The sequence below is a fragment of the Oncorhynchus kisutch genome, linkage group LG21 (assembly GCF_002021735.2).
Source record: "Oncorhynchus kisutch isolate 150728-3 linkage group LG21, Okis_V2, whole genome shotgun sequence".
Lineage (NCBI taxonomy): Eukaryota > Metazoa > Chordata > Actinopteri > Salmoniformes > Salmonidae > Oncorhynchus > Oncorhynchus kisutch.
The window spans coordinates 44,807,001-44,823,097 of NC_034194.2; the positions used below are offsets into that span (position 1 = coordinate 44,807,001).

General features: G+C 47.3%; 1 protein-coding gene across 1 annotated transcript in view; it reads left to right on the forward strand.

Annotated features, from left to right (window-relative positions):
• Positions 1-16,097, forward strand: part of sgk1 (serum/glucocorticoid regulated kinase 1) — a 187,016-nt gene that overhangs the window by 167,466 nt on the left and 3,453 nt on the right. The window lies entirely within an intron of this gene.

Sequence of the window (16,097 nt, forward strand, 5' to 3'; positions counted from 1 at the left end):
AGGTCCTAGCTCCAGAACTCACCACTCAGGTTTATTACAGGTCCTAGCTCCAGAACTCACCACTCAGGTTTATTACAGGTCCTAGCTCCAGAACTCACCACTCAGGTTTATTACAGGTCCTAGCTCCAGAACTCACCACTCAGGTTTATTACAGGTCCTAGCTCCAGAACTCACCACTCAGGTTTATTACAGGTCCTAGCTCCAGAACTCACCACTCAGGTTTATTACAGGTCCTAGCTCCAGAACTCACCACTCAGGTTTATTACAGGTCCTAGCTCCAGAACTCACCACTCAGGTTTATTACAGGTCCTAGCTCCAGAACTCACCACTCAGGTTTATTACAGGTCCTAGCTCCAGAACTCACCACTCAGGTTTATTACAGGTCCTAGCTCCAGAACTCACCACTCAGGTTTATTACAGGTCCTAGCTCCAGAACTCACCACTCAGGTTTATTACAGGTCCTAGCTCCAGAACTCACCACTCAGGTTTATTACAGGTCCTAGCTCCAGAACTCACCACTCAGGTTTATTACAGGTCCTAGCTCCAGAACTCACCACTCAGGTTTATTACAGGTCCTAGCTCCAGAACTCACCACTCAGGTTTATTACAGGTCCTAGCTCCAGAACTCACCACTCAGGTTTATTACAGGTCCTAGCTCCAGAACTCACCACTCAGGTTTATTACAGGTCCTAGCTCCAGAACTCACCACTCAGGTTTATTACAGGTCCTAGCTCCAGAACTCACCACTCAGGTTTATTACAGGTCCTAGCTCCAGAACTCACCACTCAGGTTTATTACAGGTCCTAGCTCCAGAACTCACCACTCAGGTTTATTACAGGTCCTAGCTCCAGAACTCACCACTCAGGTTTATTACAGGTCCTAGCTCCAGAACTCACCACTCAGGTTTATTACAGGTCCTAGCTCCAGAACTCACCACTCAGGTTTATTACAGGTCCTAGCTCCAGAACTCACCACTCAGGTTTATTACAGGTCCTAGCTCCAGAACTCACCACTCAGGTTTATTACAGGTCCTAGCTCCAGAACTCACCACTCAGGTTTATTACAGGTCCTAGCTCCAGAACTCACCACTCAGGTTTATTACAGGTCCTAGCTCCAGAACTCACCACTCAGGTTTATTACAGGTCCTAGCTCCAGAACTCACCACTCAGGTTTATTACAGGTCCTAGCTCCAGAACTCACCACTCAGGTTTATTACAGGTCCTAGCTCCAGAACTCACCACTCAGGTTTATTACAGGTCCTAGCTCCAGAACTCACCACTCAGGTTTATTACAGGTCCTAGCTCCAGAACTCACCACTCAGGTTTATTACAGGTCCTAGCTCCAGAACTCACCACTCAGGTTTATTACAGGTCCTAGCTCCAGAACTCACCACTCAGGTTTATTACAGGTCCTAGCTCCAGAACTCACCACTCAGGTTTATTACAGGTCCTAGCTCCAGAACTCACCACTCAGGTTTATTACAGGTCCTAGCTCCAGAACTCACCACTCAGGTTTATTACAGGTCCTAGCTCCAGAACTCACCACTCAGGTTTATTACAGGTCCTAGCTCCAGAACTCACCACTCAGGTTTATTACAGGTCCTAGCTCCAGAACTCACCACTCAGGTTTATTACAGGTCCTAGCTCCAGAACTCACCACTCAGGTTTATTACAGGTCCTAGCTCCAGAACTCACCACTCAGGTTTATTACAGGTCCTAGCTCCAGAACTCACCACTCAGGTTTATTACAGGTCCTAGCTCCAGAACTCACCACTCAGGTTTATTACAGGTCCTAGCTCCAGAACTCACCACTCAGGTTTATTACAGGTCCTAGCTCCAGAACTCACCACTCAGGTTTATTACAGGTCCTAGCTCCAGAACTCACCACTCAGGTTTATTACAGGTCCTAGCTCCAGAACTCACCACTCAGGTTTATTACAGGTCCTAGCTCCAGAACTCACCACTCAGGTTTATTACAGGTCCTAGCTCCAGAACTCACCACTCAGGTTTATTACAGGTCCTAGCTCCAGAACTCACCACTCAGGTTTATTACAGGTCCTAGCTCCAGAACTCACCACTCAGGTTTATTACAGGTCCTAGCTCCAGAACTCACCACTCAGGTTTATTACAGGTCCTAGCTCCAGAACTCACCACTCAGGTTTATTACAGGTCCTAGCTCCAGAACTCACCACTCAGGTTTATTACAGGTCCTAGCTCCAGAACTCACCACTCAGGTTTATTACAGGTCCTAGCTCCAGAACTCACCACTCAGGTTTATTACAGGTCCTAGCTCCAGAACTCACCACTCAGGTTTATTACAGGTCCTAGCTCCAGAACTCACCACTCAGGTTTATTACAGGTCCTAGCTCCAGAACTCACCACTCAGGTTTATTACAGGTCCTAGCTCCAGAACTCACCACTCAGGTTTATTACAGGTCCTAGCTCCAGAACTCACCACTCAGGTTTATTACAGGTCCTAGCTCCAGAACTCACCACTCAGGTTTATTACAGGTCCTAGCTCCAGAACTCACCACTCAGGTTTATTACAGGTCCTAGCTCCAGAACTCACCACTCAGGTTTATTACAGGTCCTAGCTCCAGAACTCACCACTCAGGTTTATTACAGGTCCTAGCTCCAGAACTCACCACTCAGGTTTATTACAGGTCCTAGCTCCAGAACTCACCACTCAGGTTTATTACAGGTCCTAGCTCCAGAACTCACCACTCAGGTTTATTACAGGTCCTAGCTCCAGAACTCACCACTCAGGTTTATTACAGGTCCTAGCTCCAGAACTCACCACTCAGGTTTATTACAGGTCCTAGCTCCAGAACTCACCACTCAGGTTTATTACAGGTCCTAGCTCCAGAACTCACCACTCAGGTTTATTACAGGTCCTAGCTCCAGAACTCACCACTCAGGTTTATTACAGGTCCTAGCTCCAGAACTCACCACTCAGGTTTATTACAGGTCCTAGCTCCAGAACTCACCACTCAGGTTTATTACAGGTCCTAGCTCCAGAACTCACCACTCAGGTTTATTACAGGTCCTAGCTCCAGAACTCACCACTCAGGTTTATTACAGGTCCTAGCTCCAGAACTCACCACTCAGGTTTATTACAGGTCCTAGCTCCAGAACTCACCACTCAGGTTTATTACAGGTCCTAGCTCCAGAACTCACCACTCAGGTTTATTACAGGTCCTAGCTCCAGAACTCACCACTCAGGTTTATTACAGGTCCTAGCTCCAGAACTCACCACTCAGGTTTATTACAGGTCCTAGCTCCAGAACTCACCACTCAGGTTTATTACAGGTCCTAGCTCCAGAACTCACCACTCAGGTTTATTACAGGTCCTAGCTCCAGAACTCACCACTCAGGTTTATTACAGGTCCTAGCTCCAGAACTCACCACTCAGGTTTATTACAGGTCCTAGCTCCAGAACTCACCACTCAGGTTTATTACAGGTCCTAGCTCCAGAACTCACCACTCAGGTTTATTACAGGTCCTAGCTCCAGAACTCACCACTCAGGTTTATTACAGGTCCTAGCTCCAGAACTCACCACTCAGGTTTATTACAGGTCCTAGCTCCAGAACTCACCACTCAGGTTTATTACAGGTCCTAGCTCCAGAACTCACCACTCAGGTTTATTACAGGTCCTAGCTCCAGAACTCACCACTCAGGTTTATTACAGGTCCTAGCTCCAGAACTCACCACTCAGGTTTATTACAGGTCCTAGCTCCAGAACTCACCACTCAGGTTTATTACAGGTCCTAGCTCCAGAACTCACCACTCAGGTTTATTACAGGTCCTAGCTCCAGAACTCACCACTCAGGTTTATTACAGGTCCTAGCTCCAGAACTCACCACTCAGGTTTATTACAGGTCCTAGCTCCAGAACTCACCACTCAGGTTTATTACAGGTCCTAGCTCCAGAACTCACCACTCAGGTTTATTACAGGTCCTAGCTCCAGAACTCACCACTCAGGTTTATTACAGGTCCTAGCTCCAGAACTCACCACTCAGGTTTATTACAGGTCCTAGCTCCAGAACTCACCACTCAGGTTTATTACAGGTCCTAGCTCCAGAACTCACCACTCAGGTTTATTACAGGTCCTAGCTCCAGAACTCACCACTCAGGTTTATTACAGGTCCTAGCTCCAGAACTCACCACTCAGGTTTATTACAGGTCCTAGCTCCAGAACTCACCACTCAGGTTTATTACAGGTCCTAGCTCCAGAACTCACCACTCAGGTTTATTACAGGTCCTAGCTCCAGAACTCACCACTCAGGTTTATTACAGGTCCTAGCTCCAGAACTCACCACTCAGGTTTATTACAGGTCCTAGCTCCAGAACTCACCACTCAGGTTTATTACAGGTCCTAGCTCCAGAACTCACCACTCAGGTTTATTACAGGTCCTAGCTCCAGAACTCACCACTCAGGTTTATTACAGGTCCTAGCTCCAGAACTCACCACTCAGGTTTATTACAGGTCCTAGCTCCAGAACTCACCACTCAGGTTTATTACAGGTCCTAGCTCCAGAACTCACCACTCAGGTTTATTACAGGTCCTAGCTCCAGAACTCACCACTCAGGTTTATTACAGGTCCTAGCTCCAGAACTCACCACTCAGGTTTATTACAGGTCCTAGCTCCAGAACTCACCACTCAGGTTTATTACAGGTCCTAGCTCCAGAACTCACCACTCAGGTTTATTACAGGTCCTAGCTCCAGAACTCACCACTCAGGTTTATTACAGGTCCTAGCTCCAGAACTCACCACTCAGGTTTATTACAGGTCCTAGCTCCAGAACTCACCACTCAGGTTTATTACAGGTCCTAGCTCCAGAACTCACCACTCAGGTTTATTACAGGTCCTAGCTCCAGAACTCACCACTCAGGTTTATTACAGGTCCTAGCTCCAGAACTCACCACTCAGGTTTATTACAGGTCCTAGCTCCAGAACTCACCACTCAGGTTTATTACAGGTCCTAGCTCCAGAACTCACCACTCAGGTTTATTACAGGTCCTAGCTCCAGAACTCACCACTCAGGTTTATTACAGGTCCTAGCTCCAGAACTCACCACTCAGGTTTATTACAGGTCCTAGCTCCAGAACTCACCACTCAGGTTTATTACAGGTCCTAGCTCCAGAACTCACCACTCAGGTTTATTACAGGTCCTAGCTCCAGAACTCACCACTCAGGTTTATTACAGGTCCTAGCTCCAGAACTCACCACTCAGGTTTATTACAGGTCCTAGCTCCAGAACTCACCACTCAGGTTTATTACAGGTCCTAGCTCCAGAACTCACCACTCAGGTTTATTACAGGTCCTAGCTCCAGAACTCACCACTCAGGTTTATTACAGGTCCTAGCTCCAGAACTCACCACTCAGGTTTATTACAGGTCCTAGCTCCAGAACTCACCACTCAGGTTTATTACAGGTCCTAGCTCCAGAACTCACCACTCAGGTTTATTACAGGTCCTAGCTCCAGAACTCACCACTCAGGTTTATTACAGGTCCTAGCTCCAGAACTCACCACTCAGGTTTATTACAGGTCCTAGCTCCAGAACTCACCACTCAGGTTTATTACAGGTCCTAGCTCCAGAACTCACCACTCAGGTTTATTACAGGTCCTAGCTCCAGAACTCACCACTCAGGTTTATTACAGGTCCTAGCTCCAGAACTCACCACTCAGGTTTATTACAGGTCCTAGCTCCAGAACTCACCACTCAGGTTTATTACAGGTCCTAGCTCCAGAACTCACCACTCAGGTTTATTACAGGTCCTAGCTCCAGAACTCACCACTCAGGTTTATTACAGGTCCTAGCTCCAGAACTCACCACTCAGGTTTATTACAGGTCCTAGCTCCAGAACTCACCACTCAGGTTTATTACAGGTCCTAGCTCCAGAACTCACCACTCAGGTTTATTACAGGTCCTAGCTCCAGAACTCACCACTCAGGTTTATTACAGGTCCTAGCTCCAGAACTCACCACTCAGGTTTATTACAGGTCCTAGCTCCAGAACTCACCACTCAGGTTTATTACAGGTCCTAGCTCCAGAACTCACCACTCAGGTTTATTACAGGTCCTAGCTCCAGAACTCACCACTCAGGTTTATTACAGGTCCTAGCTCCAGAACTCACCACTCAGGTTTATTACAGGTCCTAGCTCCAGAACTCACCACTCAGGTTTATTACAGGTCCTAGCTCCAGAACTCACCACTCAGGTTTATTACAGGTCCTAGCTCCAGAACTCACCACTCAGGTTTATTACAGGTCCTAGCTCCAGAACTCACCACTCAGGTTTATTACAGGTCCTAGCTCCAGAACTCACCACTCAGGTTTATTACAGGTCCTAGCTCCAGAACTCACCACTCAGGTTTATTACAGGTCCTAGCTCCAGAACTCACCACTCAGGTTTATTACAGGTCCTAGCTCCAGAACTCACCACTCAGGTTTATTACAGGTCCTAGCTCCAGAACTCACCACTCAGGTTTATTACAGGTCCTAGCTCCAGAACTCACCACTCAGGTTTATTACAGGTCCTAGCTCCAGAACTCACCACTCAGGTTTATTACAGGTCCTAGCTCCAGAACTCACCACTCAGGTTTATTACAGGTCCTAGCTCCAGAACTCACCACTCAGGTTTATTACAGGTCCTAGCTCCAGAACTCACCACTCAGGTTTATTACAGGTCCTAGCTCCAGAACTCACCACTCAGGTTTATTACAGGTCCTAGCTCCAGAACTCACCACTCAGGTTTATTACAGGTCCTAGCTCCAGAACTCACCACTCAGGTTTATTACAGGTCCTAGCTCCAGAACTCACCACTCAGGTTTATTACAGGTCCTAGCTCCAGAACTCACCACTCAGGTTTATTACAGGTCCTAGCTCCAGAACTCACCACTCAGGTTTATTACAGGTCCTAGCTCCAGAACTCACCACTCAGGTTTATTACAGGTCCTAGCTCCAGAACTCACCACTCAGGTTTATTACAGGTCCTAGCTCCAGAACTCACCACTCAGGTTTATTACAGGTCCTAGCTCCAGAACTCACCACTCAGGTTTATTACAGGTCCTAGCTCCAGAACTCACCACTCAGGTTTATTACAGGTCCTAGCTCCAGAACTCACCACTCAGGTTTATTACAGGTCCTAGCTCCAGAACTCACCACTCAGGTTTATTACAGGTCCTAGCTCCAGAACTCACCACTCAGGTTTATTACAGGTCCTAGCTCCAGAACTCACCACTCAGGTTTATTACAGGTCCTAGCTCCAGAACTCACCACTCAGGTTTATTACAGGTCCTAGCTCCAGAACTCACCACTCAGGTTTATTACAGGTCCTAGCTCCAGAACTCACCACTCAGGTTTATTACAGGTCCTAGCTCCAGAACTCACCACTCAGGTTTATTACAGGTCCTAGCTCCAGAACTCACCACTCAGGTTTATTACAGGTCCTAGCTCCAGAACTCACCACTCAGGTTTATTACAGGTCCTAGCTCCAGAACTCACCACTCAGGTTTATTACAGGTCCTAGCTCCAGAACTCACCACTCAGGTTTATTACAGGTCCTAGCTCCAGAACTCACCACTCAGGTTTATTACAGGTCCTAGCTCCAGAACTCACCACTCAGGTTTATTACAGGTCCTAGCTCCAGAACTCACCACTCAGGTTTATTACAGGTCCTAGCTCCAGAACTCACCACTCAGGTTTATTACAGGTCCTAGCTCCAGAACTCACCACTCAGGTTTATTACAGGTCCTAGCTCCAGAACTCACCACTCAGGTTTATTACAGGTCCTAGCTCCAGAACTCACCACTCAGGTTTATTACAGGTCCTAGCTCCAGAACTCACCACTCAGGTTTATTACAGGTCCTAGCTCCAGAACTCACCACTCAGGTTTATTACAGGTCCTAGCTCCAGAACTCACCACTCAGGTTTATTACAGGTCCTAGCTCCAGAACTCACCACTCAGGTTTATTACAGGTCCTAGCTCCAGAACTCACCACTCAGGTTTATTACAGGTCCTAGCTCCAGAACTCACCACTCAGGTTTATTACAGGTCCTAGCTCCAGAACTCACCACTCAGGTTTATTACAGGTCCTAGCTCCAGAACTCACCACTCAGGTTTATTACAGGTCCTAGCTCCAGAACTCACCACTCAGGTTTATTACAGGTCCTAGCTCCAGAACTCACCACTCAGGTTTATTACAGGTCCTAGCTCCAGAACTCACCACTCAGGTTTATTACAGGTCCTAGCTCCAGAACTCACCACTCAGGTTTATTACAGGTCCTAGCTCCAGAACTCACCACTCAGGTTTATTACAGGTCCTAGCTCCAGAACTCACCACTCAGGTTTATTACAGGTCCTAGCTCCAGAACTCACCACTCAGGTTTATTACAGGTCCTAGCTCCAGAACTCACCACTCAGGTTTATTACAGGTCCTAGCTCCAGAACTCACCACTCAGGTTTATTACAGGTCCTAGCTCCAGAACTCACCACTCAGGTTTATTACAGGTCCTAGCTCCAGAACTCACCACTCAGGTTTATTACAGGTCCTAGCTCCAGAACTCACCACTCAGGTTTATTACAGGTCCTAGCTCCAGAACTCACCACTCAGGTTTATTACAGGTCCTAGCTCCAGAACTCACCACTCAGGTTTATTACAGGTCCTAGCTCCAGAACTCACCACTCAGGTTTATTACAGGTCCTAGCTCCAGAACTCACCACTCAGGTTTATTACAGGTCCTAGCTCCAGAACTCACCACTCAGGTTTATTACAGGTCCTAGCTCCAGAACTCACCACTCAGGTTTATTACAGGTCCTAGCTCCAGAACTCACCACTCAGGTTTATTACAGGTCCTAGCTCCAGAACTCACCACTCAGGTTTATTACAGGTCCTAGCTCCAGAACTCACCACTCAGGTTTATTACAGGTCCTAGCTCCAGAACTCACCACTCAGGTTTATTACAGGTCCTAGCTCCAGAACTCACCACTCAGGTTTATTACAGGTCCTAGCTCCAGAACTCACCACTCAGGTTTATTACAGGTCCTAGCTCCAGAACTCACCACTCAGGTTTATTACAGGTCCTAGCTCCAGAACTCACCACTCAGGTTTATTACAGGTCCTAGCTCCAGAACTCACCACTCAGGTTTATTACAGGTCCTAGCTCCAGAACTCACCACTCAGGTTTATTACAGGTCCTAGCTCCAGAACTCACCACTCAGGTTTATTACAGGTCCTAGCTCCAGAACTCACCACTCAGGTTTATTACAGGTCCTAGCTCCAGAACTCACCACTCAGGTTTATTACAGGTCCTAGCTCCAGAACTCACCACTCAGGTTTATTACAGGTCCTAGCTCCAGAACTCACCACTCAGGTTTATTACAGGTCCTAGCTCCAGAACTCACCACTCAGGTTTATTACAGGTCCTAGCTCCAGAACTCACCACTCAGGTTTATTACAGGTCCTAGCTCCAGAACTCACCACTCAGGTTTATTACAGGTCCTAGCTCCAGAACTCACCACTCAGGTTTATTACAGGTCCTAGCTCCAGAACTCACCACTCAGGTTTATTACAGGTCCTAGCTCCAGAACTCACCACTCAGGTTTATTACAGGTCCTAGCTCCAGAACTCACCACTCAGGTTTATTACAGGTCCTAGCTCCAGAACTCACCACTCAGGTTTATTACAGGTCCTAGCTCCAGAACTCACCACTCAGGTTTATTACAGGTCCTAGCTCCAGAACTCACCACTCAGGTTTATTACAGGTCCTAGCTCCAGAACTCACCACTCAGGTTTATTACAGGTCCTAGCTCCAGAACTCACCACTCAGGTTTATTACAGGTCCTAGCTCCAGAACTCACCACTCAGGTTTATTACAGGTCCTAGCTCCAGAACTCACCACTCAGGTTTATTACAGGTCCTAGCTCCAGAACTCACCACTCAGGTTTATTACAGGTCCTAGCTCCAGAACTCACCACTCAGGTTTATTACAGGTCCTAGCTCCAGAACTCACCACTCAGGTTTATTACAGGTCCTAGCTCCAGAACTCACCACTCAGGTTTATTACAGGTCCTAGCTCCAGAACTCACCACTCAGGTTTATTACAGGTCCTAGCTCCAGAACTCACCACTCAGGTTTATTACAGGTCCTAGCTCCAGAACTCACCACTCAGGTTTATTACAGGTCCTAGCTCCAGAACTCACCACTCAGGTTTATTACAGGTCCTAGCTCCAGAACTCACCACTCAGGTTTATTACAGGTCCTAGCTCCAGAACTCACCACTCAGGTTTATTACAGGTCCTAGCTCCAGAACTCACCACTCAGGTTTATTACAGGTCCTAGCTCCAGAACTCACCACTCAGGTTTATTACAGGTCCTAGCTCCAGAACTCACCACTCAGGTTTATTACGGGTCCTAGCTACAGAACTCACCACTCAGGTTTATTACAGGTCCTAGCTCCAGAACTCACCACTCAGGTTTATTACAGGTCCTAGCTCCAGAACTCACCACTCAGGTTTATTACAGGTCCTAGCTCCAGAACTCACCACTCAGGTTTATTACAGGTCCTAGCTCCAGAACTCACCACTCAGGTTTATTACAGGTCCTAGCTCCAGAACTCACCACTCAGGTTTATTACAGGTCCTAGCTCCAGAACTCACCACTCAGGTTTATTACAGGTCCTAGCTCCAGAACTCACCACTCAGGTTTATTACAGGTCCTAGCTCCAGAACTCACCACTCAGGTTTATTACAGGTCCTAGCTACAGAACTCACCACTCAGGTTTATTACAGGTCCTAGCTCCAGAACTCACCACTCAGGTTTATTACAGGTCCTAGCTCCAGAACTCACCACTCAGGTTTATTACAGGTCCTAGCTCCAGAACTCACCACTCAGGTTTATTACAGGTCCTAGCTCCAGAACTCACCACTCAGGTTTATTACAGGTCCTAGCTCCAGAACTCACCACTCAGGTTTATTACAGGTCCTAGCTCCAGAACTCACCACTCAGGTTTATTACAGGTCCTAGCTCCAGAACTCACCACTCAGGTTTATTACAGGTCCTAGCTCCAGAACTCACCACTCAGGTTTATTACAGGTCCTAGCTCCAGAACTCACCACTCAGGTTTATTACAGGTCCTAGCTCCAGAACTCACCACTCAGGTTTATTACGGGTCCTAGCTCCAGAACTCACCACTCAGGTTTATTACGGGTCCTAGCTACAGAACTCACCACTCAGGTTTATTACAGGTCCTAGCTCCAGAACTCACCACTCAGGTTTATTACAGGTCCTAGCTCCAGAACTCACCACTCAGTTTATTACAGGTCCTAGCTCCAGAACTCACCACTCAGGTTTATTACAGGTCCTAGCTCCAGAACTCACCACTCAGGTTTATTACAGGTCTAGCTCCAGAACTCACCACTCAGGTTTATTACAGGTCCTAGCTCCAGAACTCACCACTCAGTTTATTACAGGTCCTAGCTCCAGAACTCACCACTCAGGTTTATTACAGGTCCTAGCTCCAGAACTCACCACTCAGGTTTATTACAGGTCCTAGCTCCAGAACTCACCACTCAGGTTTATTACAGGTCCTAGCTCCAGAACTCACCACTCAGGTTTATTACAGGTCCTAGCTCCAGAACTCACCACTCAGGTTTATTACAGGTCCTAGCTCCAGAACTCACCACTCAGGTTTATTACGGGTGCTAGCTCCAGAACTCACCACTCAGGTTTATTACAGGTCTAGCTCCAGAACTCACCACTCAGGTTTATTACAGGTCCTAGCTCCAGAACTCACCACTCAGGTTTATTACAGGTCCTAGCTCCAGAACTCACCACTCAGGTTTATTACAGGTCCTAGCTACAGAACTCACCACTCAGGTTTATTACGGGTCCTAGCTACAGAACTCACCACTCAGGTTTATTACGGGTCCTAGCTCCAGAACTCACCACTCAGGTTTATTACAGGTCCTAGCTCCAGAACTCACCACTCAGGTTTATTACAGGTCCTAGCTCCAGAACTCACCACTCAGGTTTATTACAGGTCCTAGCTCCAGAACTCACCACTCAGTTTATTACAGGTCCTAGCTCCAGAACTCACCACTCAGGTTTATTACAGGTCCTAGCTCCAGAACTCACCACTCAGGTTTATTACAGGTCCTAGCTCCAGAACTCAGAACTCACCACTCAGGTTTATTACAGGTCCTAGCTCCAGAACTCACCACTCAGGTTTATTACAGGTCCTAGCTACAGAACTCACCACTCAGGTTTATTACGGGTGCTAGCTCCAGAACTCACCACTCAGGTTTATTACAGGTCCTAGCTCCAGAACTCACCACTCAGGTTTATTACGGGTCCTAGCTCCAGAACTCACCACTCAGGTTTATTACAGGTCCTAGCTCCAGAACTCACCACTCAGGTTTATTACAGGTCCTAGCTCCAGAACTCACCACTCAGGTTTATTACAGGTCCTAGCTACAGAACTCACCACTCAGGTTTATTACGGTCCTAGCTACAGAACTCACCACTCAGGTTTATTACAGGTCCTAGCTCCAGAACTCACCACTCAGGTTTATTACAGGTCCTAGCTCCAGAACTCACCACTCAGGTTTATTACAGGTCCTAGCTCCAGAACTCACCACTCAGGTTTATTACAGGTCCTAGCTCCAGAACTCACCACTCAGGTTTATTACAGGTCCAAGCTACAGAACTCACCACTTAGGTTTATTACGGGTGCTGGCTATAGAACTCACCACTCAGGTTTATTACGGGTGCTGGCTATAGAACTCACCACTCAGGTTTATTACAGGTCCTAGCTCCAGAACTCACCACTCAGGTTTATTACAGGTCCTAGCTCCAGAACTCTCACCACTCACCCATCAGGTTTATTACAGGTCCTAGCTCCAAACTCACCCACTCATCAGGTTTATTACAGGTCCTAGCTCCAGAACTCACCACTCAGGTTTATTACAGGTCCTAGCTCCAAACTCACCACTCAGGTTTATTACAGGTCCTAGCTCCAGAACTCACCACTCAGGTTTATTACAGGTCCTAGCTCCAGAACTCACCACTCAGGTTTATTACGGTCCTAGCTACAGAACTCACCACTCAGGTTTATTACAGGTCCTAGCTACAGAACTCACCACTCAGGTTTATTACAGGTCCTAGCTCCAGAACTCACCACTCAGGTTTATTACAGGTCCTAGCTCCAGAACTCACCACTCAGTTTATTACGGGTCCTAGCTACAGAACTCACCACTTAGGTTTATTACGGGTCCTGGCTATAGAACTCCCACTCAGGTTTATTACAGGTCCTAGCTCCAGAACTCACCACTCAGGTTTATTACAGGGTCCTAGCTCCAGAACTCACCACTCAGGTTTATTACGGTTGCTACCAGGTTTAGGCTCCAGAACTCACCACTCAGGTTTATTACAGGTCCTAGCTCCAGAACTCACCACTCAGTTTATTACAGGTCCTAGCTCCAGAACTCACCACTCAGGTTTATTACAGGTCCTAGCTACAGAACTCACCACTCTCAGGTTTATTACGGGTGCTGGCTATAGAACTCACCACTCAGGTTTATTACAGGTCCTAGCTCCAGAACTCACCACTCAGGTTTATTACGGGTCCTAGCACCCAGAACTCACCACTCAGGTTTATTACAGGTGCTAGCTATAGAACTCACCACACTCAGTTTATTACAGGTCCTAGCTCCAGAACTCACCACTCAGGTTTATTACGGGTCCTAGCTCCAGAACTCACCACTCAGGTTTATTACAGGTCCTAGCTCCAGAACTCACCACTCAGGTATTACAGGTCCTAGCTCCAGAACTCACCACTCAGGTTTATTACAGGTCCTAGCTACAGAACTCACCACTCAGGTTTATTACAGGTCCTAGCTACAGAACTCACCACTCAGGTTTATTACAGGTCCTAGCTACAGAACTCACCACTCAGGTTTATTACAGGTCCTAGCTCCAGAACTCACCACTCAGGTTTATTACAGGTCCTAGCTACAGAACTCACCACTCAGGTTTATTACAGGTCCTAGCTACAGAACTCACCACTCAGGTTTATTACAGGTCCTAGCTCCAGAACTCACCACTCAGGTTTATTACAGGTCCTAGCTCCAGAACTCACCACTCAGGTTTATTACAGGTCCTAGCTCCAGAACTCACCACTCAGGTTTATTACAGGTCCTAGCTCCAGAACTCACCACTCAGGTTTATTACGGGTCCTAGCACAGAACTCACCACTCAGTTTTATTACGGGTGCTAGGCTATAGAACCTCACCACTCAGGTTTATTACAGGTCCTAGCTCCAGAACTCACCACTCAGGTTTATTACGTCCTAGCTCCAGAACTCACCACTCAGGTTTATTACAGGTCCTAGCTCCAAACTCACCACTCAGGTTTATTACAGGTCCAGCTCCAGAACTCACCACTCAGGTTTATTAACGGGTGCTAGCTACAGAACTCACCACTCAGGTTTATTACGGGTCCTAGCTAGAACTCACCACTCAGGTTTATTACGGTCCTAGCTCCAGAACTCACCCACTCAGGTTTATTACGGTCCTAGCTCCAGAACTCACCACTCAGGTTTATTACAGGTCCTAGCTCCAGAACTCACCACTCAGGTTTATTACAGGTCCTAGCTCCAGAACTCACCACTCAGGTTTATTACAGGTCCTAGCTCCAGAACTCACCACTCAGGTTTATTACAGGTCCTAGCTCCAGAACTCACCACTCAGGTTTATTAGGTCCTAGCTACAGAACTCACCACTCAGGTTTATTACAGGGTCCTAGCTACAGAACTCACCACTCAGGTTTATTACGGTGCTAGCTACAGAACTCACCACTCAGTGTATTACGGTCCTAGCTCCAGAACTCACCACTCAGGTTATTACAGGTCCTAGCTCCAGAACTCACCACTCAGGTTTATTACAGGTCCTAGCTCCAGAACTCACCACTCAGGTTTATTACAGGTCCTAGCTCCAGAACTCACCACTCAGGTTTATTACAGGTCCTAGCTCAACTCACCACTCAGGTTTATTACAGGTCCTAGCTCCAGAACTCACCACTCAGGTTTATTACAGGTCCTAGCTCCAGAACTCACCACTCAGGTTTATTACAGGCCTAGCTCCAGAACTCACCACTCAGGTTTATTACAGGTCCTAGCTCCAGAACTCACCACTCAGGTTTATTCAGGTCCTAGCTCCAGAACTCACCACTCAGGTTTATTACAGGTTCCTAGCTCCAGAACTCACCACTCAGGTTTATTACAGGTCCTAGCTCCAGAACTCACCACTCAGGTTATTACAGGTCCTAGCTCCAGAACTCACCACTCAGGTTTATTACGGTGGCTGGCTAAGAATCTCACCACTCAGGTTTATTACAGGTCCTAGCTCCAGACTCACCACTCAGGTTTATTACGGTCCTAGCTCCAGAACTCACCACTCAGGTTATTACAGGTCCTAGCTCCAAGAACTCACCACTCAGGTTTATTACAGGTCCTAGCTCCAGAACTCACCACTCAGGTTTATTACAGGTCCTAGCTCCAGAACTCACCACTCAGGTTATTACGGGTGCTAGCTACAGAACTCACCACTCAGGTTTATTACAGGTCCTAGCTACAGAACTCACCACTCGGTTTATTACAGGTCCTAGCTCCAGAACTCACCACTCAGGTTTATTACAGGTCCTAGCTCAGAACTCACACTCAGTTTATTACGGTGCTAGCTATAGAACTCACCACTCAGGTTTATTACAGGTCCTAGCTCCAGAACTCACCACTCAGGTTTATTACGGTGCTAGCTAGATAACTCACCACTCATCAGGTTTATTACGGTCCTAGCTCCAGAACTCACCACTCAGGTTTATTACAGGTCCTAGCTCCAGAACTCACCCACTCAGGTTTATTACAGTCCTAGCTCCAGAACTCACCACTCAGGTTTATTACAGGTCCTAGCTCCAGAACTCAAACCACCACTCAGGTTTATTACAGGTCCTAGCTCCAGAACTCACCACTCAGTTTATTACAGGTCCTTAGCTCCAGAACTCACCACTCAGGTTTATTACAGGTCCTAGCTACAGAACT